This window comes from Erinaceus europaeus, chromosome 15 (assembly GCF_950295315.1).
Source record: "Erinaceus europaeus chromosome 15, mEriEur2.1, whole genome shotgun sequence".
Lineage (NCBI taxonomy): Eukaryota > Metazoa > Chordata > Mammalia > Eulipotyphla > Erinaceidae > Erinaceus > Erinaceus europaeus.
The window spans coordinates 63589763-63612417 of record NC_080176.1 but is presented as its reverse complement, the minus strand read 5'-3'; the positions used below and the strand labels follow the sequence as shown (position 1 = coordinate 63612417).

Sequence of the window (22655 nt, the reverse complement as noted above, 5' to 3'; positions counted from 1 at the left end):
GGCGACAGGCAGGGCAAGATATAAATAAGTTGCCTTTCGCAGCCAATGAGACTGAGAGAGCCAGAAATATGAGGGGGAAAGGATCCAAGTTCACAGGTCACATCAGTGGCGACACCCTGGAGACTGAATTCCGGGCCTTTTAACCATTTCCACCTCGCTCAGCAGCTCAGCCTGCAGAATGTTCCCTGGTGGGGGGGGGCGACCTCTCCCTTCCCCATCCCCCACCCCTTGGCAAGGGCTAGAGGGAGGGACGGGGGAGGAGGGAAAGTGGAGGGGATAGGGTGGGGTGGGGGGAGGACCGCTTGTCTCCTCTCCCAGGCCCTGAACCCTGCCCCTGCTGGCTCCACAGGTCACTTTCACAACCCAGGACACAAATCTCGCCAGATAGGGACGCAGACCGGCCGGCTCCAGCCGCAGACGCACAGAGAGAAGCTGTTATCTGGCCTCTCCAGCCTGTTTCCTACACTCCTCAAACAGCCCCGTTCTTCTAGCCGCGGGCCTCTCCCAGTCGTCACCACCCACAGCCGCTGGCCCCTGGGGCCCCGCCAAGTCTGTCCCAGAGACGGTGACGCCGCTGAGGCCTCCACTATCAGACAGTCGCCTCTGCCCTCCCAGCCGCCGCCCCCAGAGTTCCCTGGAAATGTCCCTGGAGTAGGGACGGCGACGCGGGCTCTGTCTGCACACACAGCTGACTTGTGTTTGCAGGGACAGATGGGGGCTGGCGCTGGGGATGGGAGCCAGGAGGCACAGGGAGGGCAGGACAGAGGGGGAGACACAAAGTCCAGAGAACAGTCTTTTGCAAGCCAGCCCTCTGGGGTCATGAAGGGGGATGTGGGGGTGGGGTGGGGTGGGCAGGGTTGCATAGCCAGAGGCGCCCATGAGGCAGGCAGGGATGGGGCTCTGCACTCACAGATTAGCTGGTCTGGGGACAGGAAGGCTGTGCCAACCAGGAAGGGGTGGGGTGATGGCGGGCACACGGTGGGGGGGTGCTGTTGGGGAAGCTGCCGAGGGGGCCTCTGAGCCTCTCTGCACCCCACTGGGTTTACAGAGGGTGCTCTATAGATGCTTGTTCAGCCTAACTACTCCCTCCACGCCCCCCCCCCCCCCGTGGGTGCTCTTTCCAGAGGGCTGTAGAGACTGGAAGTAGCTGGGGGCAGGCGGGAGCCAGCAGTCCCCACTTCTCATGCTCAGCTTCCCTCTGAGCAGGCGGGGGGAGCCAGGCTGTCTGTGCAACCGCCTCTGCAGGGCACCCAGGGTGGCACCCTGCGTACACAGCAAAGTGCTGTGGTAGTGTCCCTTGTCTGCCTGCAAACCCCCCCCCCCCCCCGCTTTTCCATTTTAAGCCCTGGACTGCTCAACCCACACCTTGAAATGGAGCCACAGGTGCTGAGATGAACAGGGGCCCCCAAAGATGCATGGGGGGTGGCTGTTTTCAGAGAAAATCAAGGCAGGTGGCAGAAGCTGTGCACAGTGTAGTTAGCTTGCTTTCTTTAAAAAATATATTTTTATTTATCTAATTTATTTTGGACAGAGAGAGAGAAATTGAGCATGAAGAGGAGATAGAAGAGAAATAGAGAGATACCTACAGCCCTGCTTCACTAGTGGTTCAAGAAGCCTCCCCCCTGCAGGTGGGGACAGGGCTTTGAAACAGTGTAGTGTGCTCAAGGGAGGGTTCCCTGGGGACTAAGAATGCCCCAGGGCCCTCACTGCTTCCTGACACAGAGAGAGTGAGACAGCATCTGGGTCCCCTCACTGTCTCCCTCTTTCCCTGTAGACCTGGTGCTCTGACCCCCTCAGGCCTGCTGAGCAAAAGGGCAGGGAGTGGTGGAGGTGCCACTCCCCTTCCTTGGACCCAGAGAAGTGACAGAGGTGTGAAGTCCAGCTGGAGACAAGCTTGGCTTCCTCTGGGAACTCGATGGCTGGGTGACTCAGCCTGCCACCTGACCACAAGACAGTTGGACGCAGGAGGGCACCCACAGATGCCCAGTCCTCAACTCTCAGCAGTGCCCCCTGCATCCCAGAGTGGCAGCCTTCAACCTTGGAAAGGGAGCAAATCAAACTAGAATTTTGCTTTTATTATTATTATTTTTCCTGGTGGAGCCGGGGATTGAACCCAGAGCCCTAGCCATGAGCTCCGCCCTTAGCCCTGATTGCCTTCTTGCCTGAATTGAAAGGGTGAAAACCAGCAGGTGGGGTGGCCAACAGAGAAGCCAAGGTCCTGGGAGACAAGGGCCCCACATGTGCCCTAGAGAGGGACACCTGGCACCTGGCTCCCCTAGACTGGGAGTGTAGCCTGGGGTCCCACCAGCTCTGGTCTGGAAGCTTCCGCAGACTCTCAGGTCCTGAGCAGGCGCTGCCACCTGCTGTCCATCCTCTACCTCGCCCCTCCCAGTCCCCCCCCCCCCCATACACACACACTTGGGTCCTCAGGGTGTGCTGAGCAGCAGGGGGTCTACAGTCTGGGGCTTTCTCCCCTGTGTACAGTGGAACTCTTGGGGGCGGGAGATAGCTCACCTGCTAGAGTGCATACTTAACCCTATGTGAGAACCCAGGTTTGAGGTCCTGCCCACCACATGGAGGCACCTGCCCGGGGGCAGCTTCACAAGTGGTGGAGCAGTGCCATGATGTCTACCTGTCTCTTACCCATCTAAAAAAAAAAAAAAAGAGTCTGCTGTCTGCTGGTAGCAGTGAAATTGTGCAGGTGCAGAGTTCCAGAGATAACCCTACCAGCAAGCATATGAATTTTTTTAATTGAGATTTTTACCAATGTTAGGCATTTATCAAAAGGACACTCAAACACTAATTTGAAGGGACACGTGCACCTGCATGCTCATAGCTGCATTATTCACAGTAGCTGAAGAGTAGAAGCAGCCTAAATACCCATCGACAGATGAGTGGAGAGATATATACTCCATGGAATACAACTCTGCAATCAAAAAAAAAAAAGATATTGTGCCCTTTGGGACAAAATGAGTGGGACTGGAGGTGCTTAGGGTTAGCAGGTAAGTAAAGAGACGAAAGACAATTACCGTAAGGTCTCACTCATACGTGGAATCAAGAGAACTGGAACGCAGGGACAAACAGAAAATAAAACACGTGGTCTGGGAGGTGGCACACCGTTACCATGGGACTCTCAAGCAGGAGGTCTTGAGTTCAATTCCCGGCAACACATGTACCAGTGATGTCTGGTTCTTTCTCTCTCTCCTTTCTTTCTCAGAAACAAATAAACAAATAAAATCTTCAAAAAAAAAAAAAAAAAACCAGAAGCAAACAAACTGTCTCTAAGACTTTGTGAGAACTGGTGGTTATCATCAGGAGCATGACGACACAGTATGTTAGTGGTGTGTGTGGTGTGGAACTATACTCTGTAATCTTAGGATCTTCTAATTAATCACAAATAAAAGATGGTTAGAAGGAAATTTTTAAATGCAGGTTAAACAAGTCTTAGGGGGAAAAAAGCAAGACATTTAATGCCCTCTGGCAAGTTTAATGGATACTTAGGATGTGTGGTGTCTGCAGGAAGCTGGGCACAGCGAATGCCTGCAGTGAATGGGGATGGGGGTGCTGGTCTGTGGTGACGGGAGCAGCACACCTGGTCAGACAGCTCACTGGAACCCTCACCCTCATCGTGTGCAATACAGCCTGTGCTGCTCCCCCAGTACCCCCACTGTTCAAGCCTCATCTACCCCAGCAAGGCAGGCAGTATCTCTCCCATGAGGTCTTGAGGCCCAGAGAAGCAAAATTCCTTGCCCTTGGTCAAGCAGTTGGGAAGTAGCAGGGGCCGTGTTCGAGTCCTGGCAGTCTGTATCTCAGTCAAGCTGCTTCCTCAGCACCATGGGAAGCCCCAGCAGAAAGCAAGCTCTGGGCTCTCAGGCAGTGCATTCTGGGAGTGAGAGCCCCAAATGATGGGGGCGGGTACCCAGGGGCTGGGGTTGGGTTTCCAGAGACACATCTGGCCTCAGATGTTGAGCTCTTGGCCTCAGATGCTCGGCTCCTAGCCTTACTGTTCCATGCAGGTTGGAGGCATTTTTGGTGAAGTGTGGTGCTCAGTACTGGCTCTGGTCTCCAGCCTCCCCAGGGACCTGCCTCCAGCACCCACTCCCAGGGGGTGACTTTGGGGGTGAGCCCTCGGTTCATGAGCATTAATTAAACAGGGTGTCCAGGACCTGCTATGGTGACTTAAACTTTTTTCTTCTTTAGAGAAGATGACAGAGAGAGAAGGTTAGAGACAGAGAGAAGGACAGACACCTGCAGCACTGTTCCATTCCTCATGAAGCTTCCCCATTGCAGGTGGAGACTGGGGGCTTGAATCCAGGTCCCCATACATGGTAAAGTGTGCACTCTACAGGGAGAACCACCTGCTGGGGCCCAGAATCTGCGAGGCACCCAGCCTAGACCCTGCCCTGTGACTCTGGCTCGGGGGGTTAGATGGGTGGGGGGAAGGGATGGCCTGTTCTCCCTGGGTCCCATCCTGGCATATAAGTGGCCCACAGTGCACTCAAGCAAACTCCAGGTGAGAATTTCACCAAGACAGATCTGGAATGAGCTCTCTCTCTCTTTTAAATTTTAAATACTTCTTCTCCATCTACTTCTCCTCATTCTCCTGCTCCTTCTTTTTCTTCTTTTCTTCTTTTTCCGAATTGCCACCAGGGATATTACTGAGACTTGGTACCAGCACCATGATCCACTGCTCCTGGTGGCTATTTTTTTCTTCCTATTTTATTGACTAGGATAAAGAGAAATTGAGAGGGGAGGGGGAGATAGACAGGAAGAGAGAAGAGAGAGACATCTGCATACCTACTTCACCACTCATGAAGCTTTCCTCTTGCAGGTGGGGAGCAGGGGCTCAAACCTGGGTCCATGCACATTAAGTAATGTGTATACGCACCCGGGTGCCCACCACCTGACTCCCAGAAGGTTCTCTACTGAAAGAAAATACCCTTGTTTTCCCAAAGAGCATGATGGGGGACACCCAGTTGGTTCTCCATTCCTGAGCGACCTGTTGTCCCCCCTCAAGTGCTGGGACTCAGTGCTGGGACTGGGGCGACCTGGTTGACTAGGAACATGCCCTTTGGAAAAGCCACTATTCTCAACTTAGAAGGTAAAACAAGTCAATAATTAAAAGAGGACTGGCCCCAGCTTTCTGCCTGGCAGCTGCAGGTTTCCCAAGCTTGGCATCTAGTGGCCATTTCTTCTAGAATCTGAGGAGCCCATGTCCCCTTTGCTATTCCCTCTGGGAACATCTTCACTGGGGGATGGGGGGGCACTGACAGACTCCAGAAAGACTTCTATCAGAAGTTCCTGTGAAATGCACAGTAACATGGGGCCAGAGGTGGCACACCTGGTTGAGCGCACACATTACCATGCTTGAGGGCACAGGTTCAAGGCCCTGGCCCCCACCTGCAGGGAGGAAACTTCACAAATGGTGGAACAGTGCTATGGGTTTTGCTCCTTCTTTCTCCCTTTCTCTCCACCCCATTCATTTTCTCTCTGTCTCTATCCAAAAAGAACACACACACACACACACACACACCCCTTTCCAGGGGCCCTGGGGCTGGAAGCACCAAGCTGGTGGTACAGAGACAAAGAACCCCCAACTCTCAATTGTCCCCATTGTGACCAAAGGGAAATCAGTGCTGGGGCCAAGGAAGAGAGAGGTGCTCCCCACACAAGTGGCCCTCAACTTCCCCTCTGCAAGTGGCTCAGTGGTAGAGTACAGGACTTGCATACATGAAGTCCTGGGTTCTAGTCCTAGCACCTCACATGATGAGACAGAGCCCTGGTTCTCTCATATTCTTTCTCTCTTTGGCTGTGACCTGCCCTGGCTCCACGGCCACCTTCTCTCTGCTATCTGAGAGGGAAAGCACCAGCAAATGCATTTTCAAAAAGCAGCCTCAATTGGGCTGCTGAAGACTCCGTTGCTCCCTGAGGCAGTTGATGTCCCTTTCACCAGCCTGAGGTGTCTGACAGATTCTGCTCTGGGGAACCCCAGGATGCACACTCTGTCCCTCCTTTGGGTCGTAGGGAGACCCGTAAGATCTCTGGACCTGTGCAGTGGGAATGCAGCTCTGTGTCCTGCTCTTGCTGGGCCCCCATGCTGAGCCTGCCAGACTCTGGGAGGGGCTGAGAAGAGCAAGAAGTGGCCCAGAGGACCGCAGCTTAACAGCAGTCTCCAGGGCGCCCTGAAATCCAGCCCCCAGCAGTGGGTGAGGCCTGCTGGCAGGTGAGGTAGCCCTTGTATGCTGGCGCCCCCTAAAGGCCACTCTGCTGTCAGGTGGGCGCAGCCAGGATGGATGGCCCTGCTCTCAGGCCAGGCCCAGAGAGTCCCAGACAAGGCCGGCCTTCACAGGCCTGGTCACCAGGATCTGGGGCAATTAGCAAGCAGCCTCATCTACCCAGTGTGTCTGCTTCAGAATCACCACCGGAAGGGACACTGCTGCCACCCCTTGACCCCCCAAATCTGTGCAGCAGGAAGCCAACAGCAGGGTGGCCAAAGTCACCCAGCTAGGGCAAGGCTGGGCTGGTGCTCAAACCCAGGTCTCAGGCAGCTCCGGGCACCTCTTAACCCTTAGCTTCTAGCTCCCCTACTTCTTGTTTATTATCTTTTTTTTCCTTTAAGATTTATTCACCCATCTCATAAGAGAAAGAGAGAAGGGGCCAAGCTCTGGCACACCTGGTTGAAGACATATGTTACAATACACAAGGACCCAGGTTCAAGACCCCAGCCCTCACCTACAGGGGGATAAGCTTCAGAAGCGGTGAAGCAGTGCTATGGGTATCTCTTTGTCTCTCTCTCCCTCTCTGTCTCCTACTTCCCTCTTGATTTCTGTCTCTATCCAATAAACTAAGAGAGAGAAGGAGGGAGGGGACCATTTCAACATGTGCAGTGCAGGGACAAACCCAGGGCCTCTAGCACCCAAGTCTTGCACTCTACTCACTGAGTCACAACCATGCCACAAGTCTCCCTGCTAGACCCCCTTTTCTTCCTATCACAGCTCCCTCCTCCAAATACCTCAGGCTCTCCTTAGTCCCAGGTCCCCAAACAACTGTCACAAGCTGCACTCAGAACCCCAAGTGCTAGCTCACTCCGGGAGACCCTGGACATCTCCTAAGAGCCAGCCACCAGGCTGAGGCAGACAGAGACTCATGAGCCTTGCTGAGTGTGTGTGTGTGTGTGTGTGTGTGTGTGTGTGTGTGAACCTCTCCCCTGCACTCCTGTACCACATGAGGACATGGAGTCCTAGAGGATTTGGGCAAGCTAGAAGCTCTCATCTCCCAGAAAATGTATGCTGGGAAAGAGAGGAGGGCACTTCTACAGAGGAGGGGACAGTCAGGGCAGGGAGAGGCTCCTGGCCACCTAAATGCCGCTCATTCATTAAAAAAGTGGTGAAGTGGAAGCCAGGGACATGGTGCAGTAGACAAAGCACTGGACTCTCAGGCATGAGGTCCTGAGCTTGATATCCAGCAGCACTTGTATCAGTGATGCTCTGGTCTTCTCCCCTCTCATTTCCTCATAAATAAGCAGATACATATTTAATAAAAGGAGTGTCAAAGTGGAGGTGGGTACCTGGGATCTTACCTCCCCGACAAGAAGCTCAGAAATGACCAAGCCAAGACTGGCAGGGAGCTTACTATGTCTGAGGTAGAAGTTTCTTTCTTTCTTTCTTTTTTTTTTTTTTTTTTACCAGAGCACTGCTTAGCTCTGGTTTATGGTGGTGCAGGGGATTGAACCTGGGACTTTGGAGCCTCAGGCATGAGAGTCTGTTTGCATAACCATTATGCTATCTACCCCTGCCCGAGGTAGAAGTTTCTTTACTTTGTCTTCTTTTTATTAATACTTTCTTTTTGCTTAAAAGATATTTTCAGGACTTTTATTTTTAATTACAACATATATAAGAGAGAGAGTCACATATGAGACAGAGGGAGAGGGAAAGAAGCCAGAGCATCTCTCTGGTCCATGTGGTGCTGTAGGTTCCACTGGCAGCCCCAGGCATCAAGTCCAACCTGTACAGTTGGGCTATTTTCCCCCTGGCTACCAGAAGTTTCATTCTGAGATGAAAACGTGGGCAAGGAGGTGGCTCAGTGTTGGAGCACAGGACTTATGTGCTTGAGGCCCTGGTTCGATGCCTAGTATCCCTTGTGCCAGGATGGAGCTCTGATAGGCCTCTCCCTCTCCCCCACCCCATACGAATAAGTAAATCTTAAAGAAGCAAGATGAAAAATACAATGGTTTCATCAGAGAATGAATGGTGAGAAGCTGGCAGCAGTCTCATGAGCAAGAGGTGTGGTGACTGTGACTTGGGATCAGCCCCTGGCTGGGCGACCTCACATCCCATGCAGACAGCGGGGGAGCCCTGGAGCTTCCCTTGGCACATGGTCCCACCCTCCACACCCTTCTGTGCACAATTACAGGCTCTTCCCACCTACAAGTGTTTTGCCTAGGTTCTTCTGGTTTTCTCTATCCACTGAAATCCACTCTCTTCTTTCATGCCACCTCTTTTAGGAAGCCCTCCCTAACTTCCAATACCTAAAGGGCTTTCCCTTCCTCTGGATGCCTTAATCTGCTTTCTGGCTGAGTGGTCCTCACCCTGCTGATAGGTCTCTAAACAGCTCCGCTGGAGTTCAGTAGTGCTGAATTCGGGGGGTACCCAATAGGAGCCCCAGTGTATCCAGTGAGGGAGTTCTTGGTGACTGGATCTTGGGCTCCCTGCAGAGCTGCACCCAGACCCCCAAGTCCTAGATACCTGGTATCCCCTGGGCATCTTCTGGGAACCATGAACAAAAGGAAGTCAGTGAGAGCAAGGGAAAGCTGCCTGTGCTCCTATGAACTAGCAGTTCTTGGGGGAGAGGCCTGGAGAGGAGCAGTTTAAGTGTCCAGCAAGCTTCAGCCACGACCCTGCCGGCAGGTGCAGGTGACGGGCATCCAGCCCCCATTTCACGGAAAGGAATCTGGAGGGCAGCCGGAAGTTGAGACCAGTGCTTGGGAGGCAAGTGACAGGCTCAGGGGATGAATCCAGGATCTCTCAGGCCACACGTATGTCTCTGTGGCCTGCTGTGGAATTCCAAGGTGACTCTGTTTCCAAGCCCACTTCAGAATAACCACTCCTGTCCTCACACTATCCCTAGCACACAGAAGAGGGCAGTACCTGCTGTCCATGGGGGCAGCGGTGAGGGTGGCCTGATGGGAGGACCCCAAGGTGTATGCAGCCACTCAGGAGTGCACATACACGTCCCTGCTGGGAATTCCAAGTGCCTGCTGCAACTTTTCTGGCCACCTCAAAAGACTGCACAGGCCACCATCTCCACTGGTGTTGCTCCTGGCTGGGAGTAGGGGTGGGTGGGCATGGCTGGGCTCCTCTCTGCATCATGGGTTTGGGGTGTAATGAACAATCCAGGCATGCACACACAGCAGCACAGCTTCTCTGGAGCCCTGGTCCCTCCCTCCAATTTGTATCCTTCCTTTGGGTCCTGGCTCATGTTGCTTTTCCCAAGCCCCATACAAAGAAAAGAAAAGAAAAGAAAAGAAAATGAAAGAGAATAAAAGAAAAGAAAAGGAAAGAGAATAAAAGAAAAGAAAGGGCCTTCTTGTTGACAGTTCTGGGTGGTTCCTAAAAAGTTTAACAATGCCCTGTGTCAGTTATTTCATTTCTAGGCACAGGTCTTGCATGCAAATGTCTGTAGCAGTCATATGGATAACAGCTAAGAGGTGGAAACCAACTGAGTTTCTCAGCAAGCAGGATGGAAACACACCTGCAGCCCATCTGCACAGTGCAAGAAAGTCAGAAAGGAAGCAAATTGTGACACAAAACTACCGCACCGCATGGACGGACCTTGAAGCCGTGGCACTAAGTGAAGTAAGCCCCACACAACAGAGGCAGCTGTGGGCACATGTGGGGGTTGTGTGCAGAAGGCTGGACTTAGGAGCCCCAGGTGCAGAGGTGCAGTGGGGAGTGGAGGGGCATTCACAGAGACAGCACTTCTGTTTGGGATGAGAGAAAGCTCTAGAGCCAGTCGATGGTGGTTGTGGTTGGTGCTGCCAGATCAGGAACTTAAAAACGGCCCATTTTATACTGCATATACTGATACTTTTGAGGTAACTTTTTTCCTATAGTGATTACAAAGTCAATTGCATTTCAGGGGTAGAGTTTCACACGTGTGTGTGTGTGTGTGTGTGTGTGTGTGTGTGTGTGTGTGTGTGTGTGTGTGACTCACTATGCCCACCATTAAATTCCTATGTCCAGGGCTGGGGAGATAGCATAATGGCCATGCAAAAGACTTTCATGCCCTAATCTCTGAAGTCCCAGGTTCAATTCCCAGCACCATGATAAACCAAAGCTGAGAAGTGCTTTGGTCTCTCTTTCTTTATCTCTCTCATTAAAATAAATAGATTAAGTAAATAAATGACTTGTTAAAAAAAAAACTTAAAAAAATAAATTTCCAGGGCCAGGTGGTGGAATACCCAGTTAAGTGCACACATGACCAAACACAAGGAACTAGGTTTTAGCTCCTTGCTCTCTGGGGGGAGAAGCATCATCAGTAGTAAATAGACCTGTAGATGTTTCTTTTTCTTGCTCCTTCTTCTTCTTCTTCTTCTTCTTCTTCTTCTTTTTTTTTTTTTTTTTTTGCCTCCAGGGTTATTGCTGGGGCCCAGTGCCTGCACTACAAATCCACTGCTCCTATAGGCCATTTTTCCTATTTTGTTACTGTCATTGCTACTGTTGTTGTTGGATAGGACAGAGAGAAATCAAGAGAGGAGGGAAGACAGAGAGGTGGAGAGAAAGAGACCCTTGCAGACCTGCTTCACTACCCATAAGGCAACCCCCCTAAGGTGAGGAGGCAGGGGCTCAAACCAGGATCCTTATGCCAGTCCTTGCGCTTCACGCCATGTGCACGTAACCCACTGCGCTACTGCCCAGCCCCCTTCTTGCTCCCTCTTTATCTCTGCCTCTCCTCTCAATTTCTCTCTGTCCTATTAACTAAAATAGAAAAAACAAAGAAAAGAGAAAGGAAGGGAGGAAAGAAATAAGGAGGAAAGAGAGAAGAGAAGAAAAGAAAGAAAGGAAGGAAGAGATGAAGAAAGAAAGAAAGAAAGAAAAAAAGAAAGAGGAAAAAATGGCCACCAGTAATGGTGGATTCATAGTGCTGCCCCAGTGATAACCTGGTGGCAATAAAAATAAATGAATACATAAATAAACAGTCATGTGCTCCCTAATTCTCTTTGAGTAATTCACTGTGTATTTTACTTTTCCAGCATAGTTTATTTTTGTTGTTGCTGTTTGTTTGTTTAGTTTAAGGAGGCAGTTTGGTTACTGTTTGCTTTTTCAAGTTTGCTTGTCATGGTCCTCTAGGTTCCACATATGAGTGAAACCCAGTGGTATTGGTCTCTTACCTCTTTACTTATCTCACTTAGCACAGTCACTTCTAGTTACATCCACTTCATCTTGAGCAAAAATGTTTTAATGTATGAGTTGCAATCTATAGAGACATTGCATGCATTTGACTATTATACCTCCCCTATACACACACACACACACACACACACTCTCTCTCTCTCTCTCTCTCTCTCTCTCTCTCTCCAAATAAAAACCCTAAACCAACAATCAAACAGTCATTCTTTTCTTTTTTTGTCATCTCAGGGCTTCACCTCTCTGGGACAACTTTTTCAGAAAGAGAGAAACAGACAGTGACAAAGAGGAATGGATGGACATACACACACACACACACACACACACACACACACACACACACACACCCCACAGTACTGAAGCTTCCTCCAATATGGCGGGGGTCTGGGATCAAACTTGGGTCTCCCATATGGCAAATCAGCCTACTATCCAAGTGAGCTATTTTACTGGCCTTGCACCTCTCATTCCTTAACCATCCACTTTACCACCCTCTCTGCCAAGCCTAGCTCCTGACTGACCGGCCTTCTTTACTCTGCTGGGCACTGGGGCCAGCCTCAAGCCCTGGGGGTACTAAAGGGGAGCTCATCAGACCCTTCCCCAGGACCTCCCCCCCCCCAGGACCTTGAGGACCTCATTCAGTGATGTGAGCTTCCATTTGCAAAAATGACTCTGCGCTGTGATACAGGGTCAGGGGCCACTACTCTCCCAGTGTGCTGGCTGCCCCCACCCTCCAACTCCCAGGGCAGCAAGGACAGGGCAGAGCCAGCAGTTATATAACTCGAAGGGAGATTTTTTTTCCATGGGCCCAGGCGGTGCCAACTTTCCGGCAGGTAGAGGCGCCCTGTCTGGGCTGGCGTGGCTGAGATCTGGAGCAGCTTGGCATAGCTCAGATTCCCAGCAGTGGCTGAGGGGACAGATCCACTTTTCCTGCCTGCCTGGCTCTGGGTGGGGGAAGGCAGTGGAGGTGCTAGGGGTGAACTGCCAGCCAGCCAGCTGAGGGTGACCCTCTGAGACCCAGGACACCTAAGCCGGCCGTGTCCGATAACCCATTTATCAGCATGGCAGCCTCAGACAGGCCAGCGCCCAGCCAAGCCCTATCAGGGGTTTAGTGGGGAAAATGAAGCTGTGCTGGGGGGGGGGCGAGGGGGTGCAGGGAAGAGGACCTGGTGGCCTGGCAGGGGACCCGGAGGTGGTGAAACAATTGCTGACCTGGTGAAGCTCCCTGGGGCCGAGGTGGAGTCAGGGTGGCCACCACACCCCTTCCCACCCAGCTGGGTGTCTGGGACCAGCTGTCTGGTGGAACTGTGGGTGCCACAGAGAGGACCTGGGCACACCCTTCACCCCAAGATGCCCGACAGCCTGGAACCTGAAAAGTATGTCTGGCAGGCTGCCTCTTGTTCTCTGGGGATGAGGGGCTTGAACTGAGTTCAATGTTGCCCCATTGCCTGACCCTGGATCTCTGTTTCTTTTCTTAATTCTGTTGAGTTTTTAAATTTTTATTTATTTATGTATTACTGGATAGAGACAGAGATAAGTTGAGAGGGGAGGGGAAGATAGAGAGGGAGAGAGACAGACAGACACCTGCAGCCCTGCTTCATCACTCATGGGCCCTTGTGCACTACAGTGCATCTCTGTTTCTAACAGGCTGTGAATGGGTGCGGGGGTCCGGTCTAGTCCAGAGCTGTGCCCTGGCTCGGGAAGTCGCAGAACAACACACTTCAGTTCCTGGGCATGCCCAGATGGGGCCAGCACTAAAGTGAGTTTCTGTGCCTGGGGTGCACAGGGCTAGCAGAGGACTTGAGGAGTTGGGGGGAGGGAGCACCAGAAGCCCAGAACAGCAGCTGGAAAGGTGGAAGTGCTTCCTCAGACAACTCAGCCCAGGAAGCTCAGCAGCTGTTAAGAATGCAGTGGGATTGTTCTAGGAGGATGGATTTTGATAGTTTCATGAGGGAGATTCCTGGATTTCCCATTTCTGAACTTTGCATGTTATTTGTGGGGAGCTAGGATTGTGGGGTGCTGGACACCCCATCCCTGCTCAGCCCATGACACTGGGTTAATCTTGCAACCTTACAGCAAGGCTTTCAGATGTGTGTATATGGGGGAAGGAGCCTGGCTCTGGAACATCCAGTAGAGAGAGAGCCTCCGTGCTCCCCCACATGGAGGTGCTCACGAGAACATGGTCGTGCGTCACACATCATCGAGCAGCAGTCCCCCAGACGGAGGGAGGCACCCTTCCCTATCACAGGCCCTTATAAGCCTCTGCTGAGAATGCATCAGGGTGCAGGAGCTGTGGGCCCAAAAGAAGCCAGCCAGAGCAGCTGCTTAGAAGCCCCAGGATCACTCTTCGTCTCTTCCTGGCCTTCCTCTGTATAAGCCAGAGGCTGGGCCTCCAGACAATCGGACTACCAATTCCTGAGATAATCAGAGAGAAAGAGGGTCCACACATACAAGCAGAGTCAGAGAGCCACCCACTTCTCTGCCCCAGTGGCAAAGGCGGGGCTGGGAGAGGAGGAGGAGGCGGAGGAGGAGGAGGATAGGAATGGACAGCAGGAGAAGGGGGTGATACACACAGCCCCTGAAGAGCTCGCTTCCATCTCCATGGACTGGGGGGTTGGGAGATAGTGCACCAGCAAGTATACACTTCATCAGGAGCAAAGACCTGGGCTTGAGCCCCTAGTACTGTACGGGAACACAGAACACAGCACAAGGCTGGGGCCAGGTGGCAGCACACCTGGTTAAGTGCACACATTACCATGAGCAAGGACCTGGGCTCGAGCCCTTGCCTCCCACCTGCAGGAGGATGCTTCATGAGTGGCGTAGCAGGTCTGGAGGTGTCTCCCACTCTAGCTCCTCTCCCCTCCCCTCTCAATTTCTCTCTATCCCATCAAATAAAAATAGAAAGAAAAGAAAAATGGAAAAATGGCTGCTGGGAGCAATGGATTTGTAGTGCTAGCACCAAGCCCCAGCACCAGCCCTGGACACACACACACACACACACACACACACACGACACAAGGGGAAGCTCTATGGATGGTGAAGGGGTTGCTGTGATGTCTCTCCTTTGCTATCTTTCTCTTTCTCCCGTTGAATGCCAGAAGCAGTGGATTCCTACAGACATGAGGTCCTTGTGTGCTATTTGGGGGAAGCCAGGAGCTCACGGTGTCCCTCTTCAGCTCATGACACTGAATAAGTCTTGCAGCTGAGTAGCAAGACTTTCTGATCTGTGCACGTGGAGGGAGACTTCATGAGTGCTGATGCAGGTCTGCAAGTCTGTCTCTCCCTTTCTATCTCCCTCCCACCTCAATTTCTATCTTTCCTATCAAATTTTAAAAAAGAAAGAAAGGAAAGAAGGAAGGAAGAAAGAAAGAAAGAATGAAAGAAAGAAAGGAGGGGAAGAAAAAAATTTTTGGATCTACTTACGGAGCAATCTTGAGAGATTCCCCTCTAGGACTAATTCCACAGTGAAAACTGATCCTAGGGACACCCACCCCCTCGCCTTGGTCTCCTTGGAGTCCCTGTTTTCTGTCCAGTTGAGTTTCTGCGTATCAAAGGTACTAATACAATGCTCAGCGCTGATCCAGTTAGAAAGTCTGAAGAAAAAGGCTCCAACCCCCTGGCCGAGGTCAGTCTTCTCAGAGGCTGCCTCCGAGAAGGCTCAAGCAGCCAGCACTGCCTTCTGTAGCCTGGTCCTGTGCCAGGTCCTGAGTTGGCACTGCCTTTTCACAACAGCCCTGCTGTGTTTACGACTTGGTTGAAGGTTTTTTTTTTTTCTTCAAGAAAAGGTATCACATCCTTCTGTTAGAGGTGTTGTTGGCAACGGTTGCCAGGGAGAGCTGGGTTCGGTTACAGACAGGCTGATGCCTGCGCTAAGAATACTTTGCTACACATAGCTCAGATGCAGACACCTCTCAGCTAAACAGGACACACACATTTCAACAGAGAAGGGCTTGAAGTTGCACTGCCCCAGCACAATTTGGCAAAGCAGCACCCCTGGGCCAAGGGGGAGGCCTGGGGGTGGCAACAGGGCCCTGCAGGGTGGAGTGGGGCGCGGGCCTCCAATTCCTGTCATTCCAAAGGTCCCATAAAAAGAGGCTCGCTCATTCTTTCCCTGGCCCTGAAGCCAGAGCGCCCCCTTCCTTCACAGCAGCACACTCCCGCCAAGAGGATCAAGGGAGTTGGCTGGTGAACTAGGGGCCCTGGGCAGCCCACGCTGTGCTGGAGGGCAGAACCCAGGAATTCGTGTATGCCGGAGGAATGTGAAGTTGGGAGCTGGGCAAAGAGTACAGGCAGCGAAGCTAGTGGATGCTCCAAGAGGAACCTCAGTGACAGCCAGGAGCCTAAGAAAAAGAGGAAACTGAGGCTAGGCAATAGGAAGGGGCTGCCTCAGTGGCTGGTGACTCCTCCTATGGCCTGCCACCCTCTCAGGCCAGGACTTGGTCCTCAGCAGAGAGCCTGGTGCCCATGCTGTCTCTCTTGGCTGAGTTGTGGGTGATAGGCAGAGCCAGCTTAGTTGGCAGGTGCCCATGGACCCTAGCCAGGCCATCTCTGGAGTCTCTGCCTCATAGCTGTAATCAACCAGCTGTGTACGCTGCACACTCTCTGGGGGAGGTTTAGAAAGGATGTTCATGGAGGCTGGGCAGTGGTGCACCTGGTAAAGTGCATGTGTTACACTGTGCAAGGACCTGGGTTCAAGTTCCTGGTCCCCCTCTGCAAGGGGAAAACTTCACAAGTGGTGAAGGAAGTCTGCACGTCTCTCTTTCTCACTCCCTTTCTAACCCCTGCCCCTCTCAATTTCTATCTGGCCTATCAAATTTAAAAAAGGAAGGACAAGAAGAAAAAGGGAAAATGGCCACTGGCAGCTGTAGATTTCTCATCAAGCACAGAGACCTAGTGACAACTCTGATAGCAATATAAATAAATATGTTTATGGGAGCCTGATGGTGGTGCAACAGGTAAAGTGCACATGTAACAATGTACAAAAACCTGGGTTCAAGTCCCTAGTCTGCAGAGGGTAAATTTCATGAGCTGTGAAGTAGGTTTCTCTCTTTCTCTCTCCCTCTCTATCTCCTTCTCCCCTCTCAATTTCTCTCTGTATCTATCCAAGTAGTGAAATATAGAAAAACAATGAAAGAAAAAGGACGTTCATGAAAATAGAATAACTACTACAGGCCAGCAAGACAGCTCACAAGACAGTACCTGGTTTGTTGTGTACATGGACCCAGGTTCAAGTCCCAATTCCACTGCATTGGAGGGAGTTTAGGTGCTGTGGCGTCTTTCTCTCTCTCTCTTTCTCTCTCTCCACTGGTCTCTGTCTCTCTACTTCTAGTTGAAAAAGTCAGCCTGGAGCAGTGAAGTCCCAGGGAAGACAAATAATAACAAGAAGAGGATGGTCCCAGCTGGGGACATCTCTCAGTGGCAGCACACAGGAGGGCTTGGCTTCCTTGTCCAGTGCCGCATATTCCACAGCTGAGCAGTGTGCTGGTCTTTTGTAAAAATTTCTTTCTTCTTTTCTTTCTTTTTTATTTATTTGAATGAGTGACATACAGGGAGAAAGAAATAATGAGAGAGAGCGAGCGAGCAACTCTGACTTATGATGGTGCTGGGGATTGAACCTGGGACCTCAGAGCCTCAGGCATGAAAGTGTTTTGCAGAACCATTATTTTGTCTCCTGAATCCAATGAATTTAAGTGTGTGTGTGTGTGTGTGTGTGTGTGTGTGTGTGTGTTTTCCTTTACCAGAGCAGTACTCAGCTGTGGATTATGGTGGTGTGGGTATTGAACCTGGGACTTCAGAGCCTCAGGCATAACCATTTTGCTATCTATTCCCATCCCTAATTTAATTGTTAATGATAAAAAGAGGGAGGATTAGGCTGAGGAGAAAGCATAATGGTGATGCAAAAGCCTGTTATATCCGAGGCTCTGAGGTTCCAGGTTCAATCCTAGCACCACCATAAGTTTGAGCTGAGAGTGCTCTAGTCTCTCTCTCTCTCTCCCTCCCTTTCTCTCTCCCTCTCTCTAAACAAATGAAAAAATAAATAGTTTATGTGAGAGAGAACCAGTGTATCACTCTCGTACATGCAAAGCTAGGGATCAAACTCAGGACCTCACACTCATTATTTATGATGCTCTAGCCACTGTGCCACCTCCTGGGCCACCAGCAGGCAGCCCTTCTACCTCCCCCATTGTCCATTGCATCAGAGCCTGGGCAGTGGAAGCAGCCACGGGGAGGGCAGTGTCTATAGACAGCTGCTGGAAGCCGAGTCCTGGGGATCTTCACACTAGGTCCTTTGCAGCCAGCACCACTCAGCTGAACCCACGGGTGTCTGAGAGGCCTTGAAGAACCAGGCGCCACTGGAACGCCAGAGGCTGTGGGCCTGGGACAGGCAGAGCGGAGTGTGGACCTTAGGCAAAGCCAGGGGAGGGCAGGGCTCTGGGGGCCGGCTCAGTGGGGAGTCACAGAGCAAGCTGGCCAGAGAACAGAAGCACTGGGGAAGTGGGGTGGGGAGGAGGCATGAACTGGTGCTTACGAAAGCTGGCATCAAACTGTCCCCTCCTCCACATGGAGAGAGGTAGTGGCCTGAGGAGGGGGCCTGATATTCTGTGAGGCTCTAGTGCAGTGCGTCCCTCTGGACTGCCTTCCTCAGGAGTCCAGGAGGCCTCTGAAGGGGCTTCCTCCTTGGTTGGAAGGACTAAAGGGGGTCTAAGGAGGGCCTAGGGGGCAGCTCTGGATTTCTAAATGCCTGGTTCACACATGCTCCTCTCAGGCCAATACCTGGCTTTCACCCAGGATGGGAGTGTGGTGGGCAGAGTCTTTGTGTGTGTGTGTGGTGGGGGGGGGGGGGCATTTGCCCTAATGTGTAGCTGGTGGCAAAGGGGTACTGGAAGCGGGGGTGCTCCTAGTGCCTTCACCTTCAAATATCAATTAACAGAGAGACAGAGGGCAGAGAAAGTGAAAGGCCACAGACCCAAAGCTTCCCTCAAGCCAGTGGGCTCAAACCTGGGCTGTACACATGGCAAAGCAGTGTACTATCCAAGTGAACCTGCTTCCCTGACCCCATACAATTTTTTCCCCTTGCTGCCAGGGCTTCACTGGGGCTTTGCGCCTATAGAACCCACTGATCCCAGAGGCCTAGTCAATATTATTCTGTCAGACAGAAGGTAAAAGAAAGGGGGAGAGAAAGAGAGGAGGAGAGATACCACAGCATTGCTTCACTGCTTCCCAAGTTTCCCCTTTGTGTTTCCATGTGGGGTTCTGGGACTTGAACCTGGATCGTCATACATGGTAAAAAAATATGCACTCTTCTGGTTGAGCCATCTCCCCCCACCACCCAATTTGAACTTATTTTTTTTACCTACTTATTTATTTTATTGCAAACAGAGTTATCGATGGGGCTCGGTGCCAGTACTATCAATCCACTGCTCCTGGCAGCCATCTTTTCCCCTCCTCTCCCTCCCCTCCTTTCTTACCTTCCTCCTTTTCATTTTGTTTTTGATAATAACAGAGAGAAACTGAGAGTGGAGGGAGATAGAGAGGTTGAGAGAAAGACAGACACCTGCAGACCTGCTTCATCACTTGTAAAGCCTCTTTCCTGTAGGTGAGGAGCTGGGACTCAAACCCGAGTTCTTGCACATGGTCATGTGTGCGTTAAACCAAGTGCACTACCAGCCGGCCCCCTCATTTTTACCTTTTTACCATGTGCCCTTAACCCGCTGCACTACTGCCTGGCCCCATTTTTACCTTTTTAAGACAGAGCAAGAGAGAGAAAGTATGGTTCCACCATCTGTGGCATTCCACTTATTTTGTGTTTGTTGCTCCCATGTGGTCTTGAGGATTGAACCCAGGGCCTCATATACACATGGCAGGCACTCTACCCACTGAGCTACCTTCCCAGTCCCAGATGTCCATTTCTCTGTGATCACCAAAGGCCTCCAGGTTTTTTTTAAAAAAAAATCCCTGTGGCTTATCACCCCACAGGCATAAGCAAATCACCAATGCTTTTGGGGAGAGAGGCAGAGGGAGTGACAGCTTGCACCCCAGTTTGCCCATGTGTGTTCCTGGGATCCCCAGCTCAAGTTCTGACCTCTCAATAGACTGTGAGCCTCTTCAGTCTGTCTGTGTCAGTCAGCAGCTGTCTCTGGCATGTCCTCCTGGGCCTGGTGGTCAGCACACAGGAGGTGAGAACTGGGGAGCAGGTGCAGGGACAGAAAGATGGTTCAAAGAAGCCTTTCTGGAGAATGGCATCCTGAGCATGGGGCCTTGGAAAAGATGGGGTGAGTCTGTTCACTCCAGGCACCACAGGAGCTCCATCCAGCCTGGCTGAAGGGGGAGCAGGAAGAGGGGTGACAACACGCCTTTGCTCCAGAGACAAGGTGGTGTCAGAGACTTTATCTGATTCATGTTCTAACAAACCCACTGGAAGTTTAAAGTGCATTCAGCCCCACCAAGGAAACATCAGAGCTCAGCCTCACCTGCTGTAAAAGTGCCCAAAACATGCTAAGCCATAGCAGTTTTATGATCAAGAGCTGACTGTGGCAGATAGCTGACTGCATACCAGACACAGGACAGAAAGACAGAAGCTGAGTGTGGGCTTCTTCAGGAACACACAGCCTGAGGCACACAGGGAGGCAGAACATCTCAAACCAGAATCAACTGGGGTGTCACAGCAGCAGGTCAGCCACCCTTCTTCCTTCTAGGAGGCTCAAGAGGGCTGATGGGAATTGGGTCACTACTTCCGTGATTTTGTGGCCACCTGAGAAAGAAGACCAGCACCCATGGCCTTTCCAAATGCCAGTTTATTTTTTTTCTTTTCCACATCATCATAAGCCCTGTTCTCTTTCTACAGGGCCACCTCCCAGCCACCTTCTAAATTGATATTTTTAGATTTATTTTTTCATTTCATGAGGAAGAAACAGACCAGAGCACTACTCGGATTCAAGCAGATGCACAGTGGCAGGGATCAAACCCAGGGTCTCACACATACAAATCCTTTGCTCTATAAACGACCTCTTTCTAAGACCCTGTGAGAACTATGGTGGTTCTCTTCAGTCAGGAGGTGGGAGGGTGGGCACACAGAACTTGGGTGGGTCACTGAGAGGGAAGAGATTCTGGAGAACACCTGAGGAAGTTAGGTGCTGTTTCTCTGATCTAACAGGGAAGAAGAACAAGGAAGGACCACTATGAGATGACTTCACTCATAAGTGGAATATAGAGAATAGAGAACTGAAACACATGAACTTGAAAAACAAATATTAATATACATATTCTGTCAATCTGTAACTATGATCTTGGGAGAACTATGGCGTTTACCACAGTGGGGAGAACACAGAACTTTGGTGGTGGGAATGATGTGAAACTATATTCTATAATTTTACAATCTTGTAACCCACTATTCATCACAAATGATTAAAAGCAACAACAAAACAAGCAAGCAAACAAAAAGAACCCAAGTCTTTTGCTTTACCTCTGAGCCACCTCCTTTGTGGCATGTCATTATAACCTCAAAAAAAAAATCAAGGTTGGGTGGTAGCACACTGGGTTACTTATACACACATAGTACAAAGCACAAAGATCTGCGCAAGGATGCCAGTTCAAGCTCCCAGCTCCCCACCTGCAGGGGTCACTTTACAAGCAGTGAAGCAGGTTTGCAGGTATCTGTCTTTCTCTCCCACACTCTATCTTCCCCTCCTCTCTCAGTTTCTCTCTGTTCTATCCAGTAAAAATGGCTGCCAGGAGCAGTCAATTCATAGTGCAACATCGAACCACAACGATAACTCTGGAGGCATAAATAAATAAAATAAAGTAAAGTAAAATAAAATAAAATACTGGGAGCCCCACAATGAGTCTGGGATGGTGTGTACCCAGGTCCTCTGAGCTGCATCAAGCTGCCAGGCACTGCCCCCAAACAGGCTGCAGAGACCTCACTGTGGGGGGTGACAATAGACAGTGACAAGAACCACTGTATCCTGCACCCTTGTCTGCCACGTGCCCTGCTTCTGGTCCCCGAGAAGCTCTCAGCCAGGCCAGGCAAAGAGGACAGTGCAGAACTCTGTGCAGCTCAAAGGGTCCCTTCCCACTGCCCCAGCCAATCCACTTGGCGGCAGATGGAGGGAGGGGGCTGCAGGGGCCAGGGGTCACTTCTGTGGCCAAGCACATCCAGGGATAGATGCTCTGCTGGACCTTTGTGGGCCAGGCTGGGAGACATCTAACCAGGTGGGTGGGCTTCTCTTTTGTCTCCTGTGTGTGTCCCCTCTGGCCAGTGCCTTCAAACCCTGACCTACCCTGGCCCTTCTCTAAAAAGGATCGGAATCCGGGGCCAAAGGCTGAGTCTGTCCTCGCCTCCCTGGTGCCTGGTGCTACGTGTCAGACGGGCCGCTACCCGCATCCCCCTCACACTCTTCCAGGACGTCCCGGCCCCCAGGCACACAGCCGACGTGCAAATCCCTCAGGTAATACAGGAATTCGTCACCAGGGGAGCTGGGCATCCAGGAACGGGAACCTGATCGGGGGCCTGGAGCTGAAGGATCAAGCCAGGCGGGCCAGTGTGTGTGTGTGTGTGGGGGGGGGGGGGTGGAGGGAAGGGGGCTCAGGTTGCAGGGAGTGGGTACCCTGGAAACAGGGCAGGACAGGTGGCCTGAGGTGGGGTCCCTCCTCCAGGCATGAGGTGGAGGTAGACAAGATGAAGGTGACCTTGCTGTACCTGGTGCCAGGAGCAATTGGACAGAGCCCCTCAGCCTCTGGGAACCCATGCCAGCCTGCAGGTGGCCCCCTGGGCCTGTGACTCTACTTCCTGAACTTCTTTCCCAGGATGGCAAAGCCAGCTTGTGTCTCAACTGTTCTCAGGCACAAAGATGGAGGAGACTCAACTATTCCTCATACAAGAGACTCAGGATGGTTCCAGAGCCAGGGCCATGGCCACCAGACCCAGCCACCTGCTCCCCTTCCCTGATGCCACCAGATCCACGGTCACTGTCCATGACAGAGCAGGCATTGCCCCTCTCCCCAGCCCCCATTTCCCATGGATGAGGTGGAATATTTAGGGGTGCAGGCTACATGCCCTGACTACACCTTTTCACCTGGGTAAAGCTGTCCTGGACACAGACACTCATGAAGGAGGAGTTGAGAGGCAGAGGGGTCAAGCTCTGAGCCTAAATGAGGAGGTGCCAAAGATCAGATCAAGACAGATTAGATCTCCCCACTGCTCCTCTGCCCCCCAAACAGTCTTGGGAGCCCAATGCACTCCCACACAGCCCC

The 22655-nt window shown here is 51.7% G+C and overlaps 1 protein-coding gene across 3 annotated transcripts in view; it reads right to left on the bottom strand.

Moving 5' to 3' along the window:
• CTIF (cap binding complex dependent translation initiation factor) overlaps positions 1–22655 on the bottom strand; it is a 273319-nt gene that overhangs the window by 64852 nt on the left and 185812 nt on the right. The gene's annotated exons all lie outside the window — the stretch shown is intronic.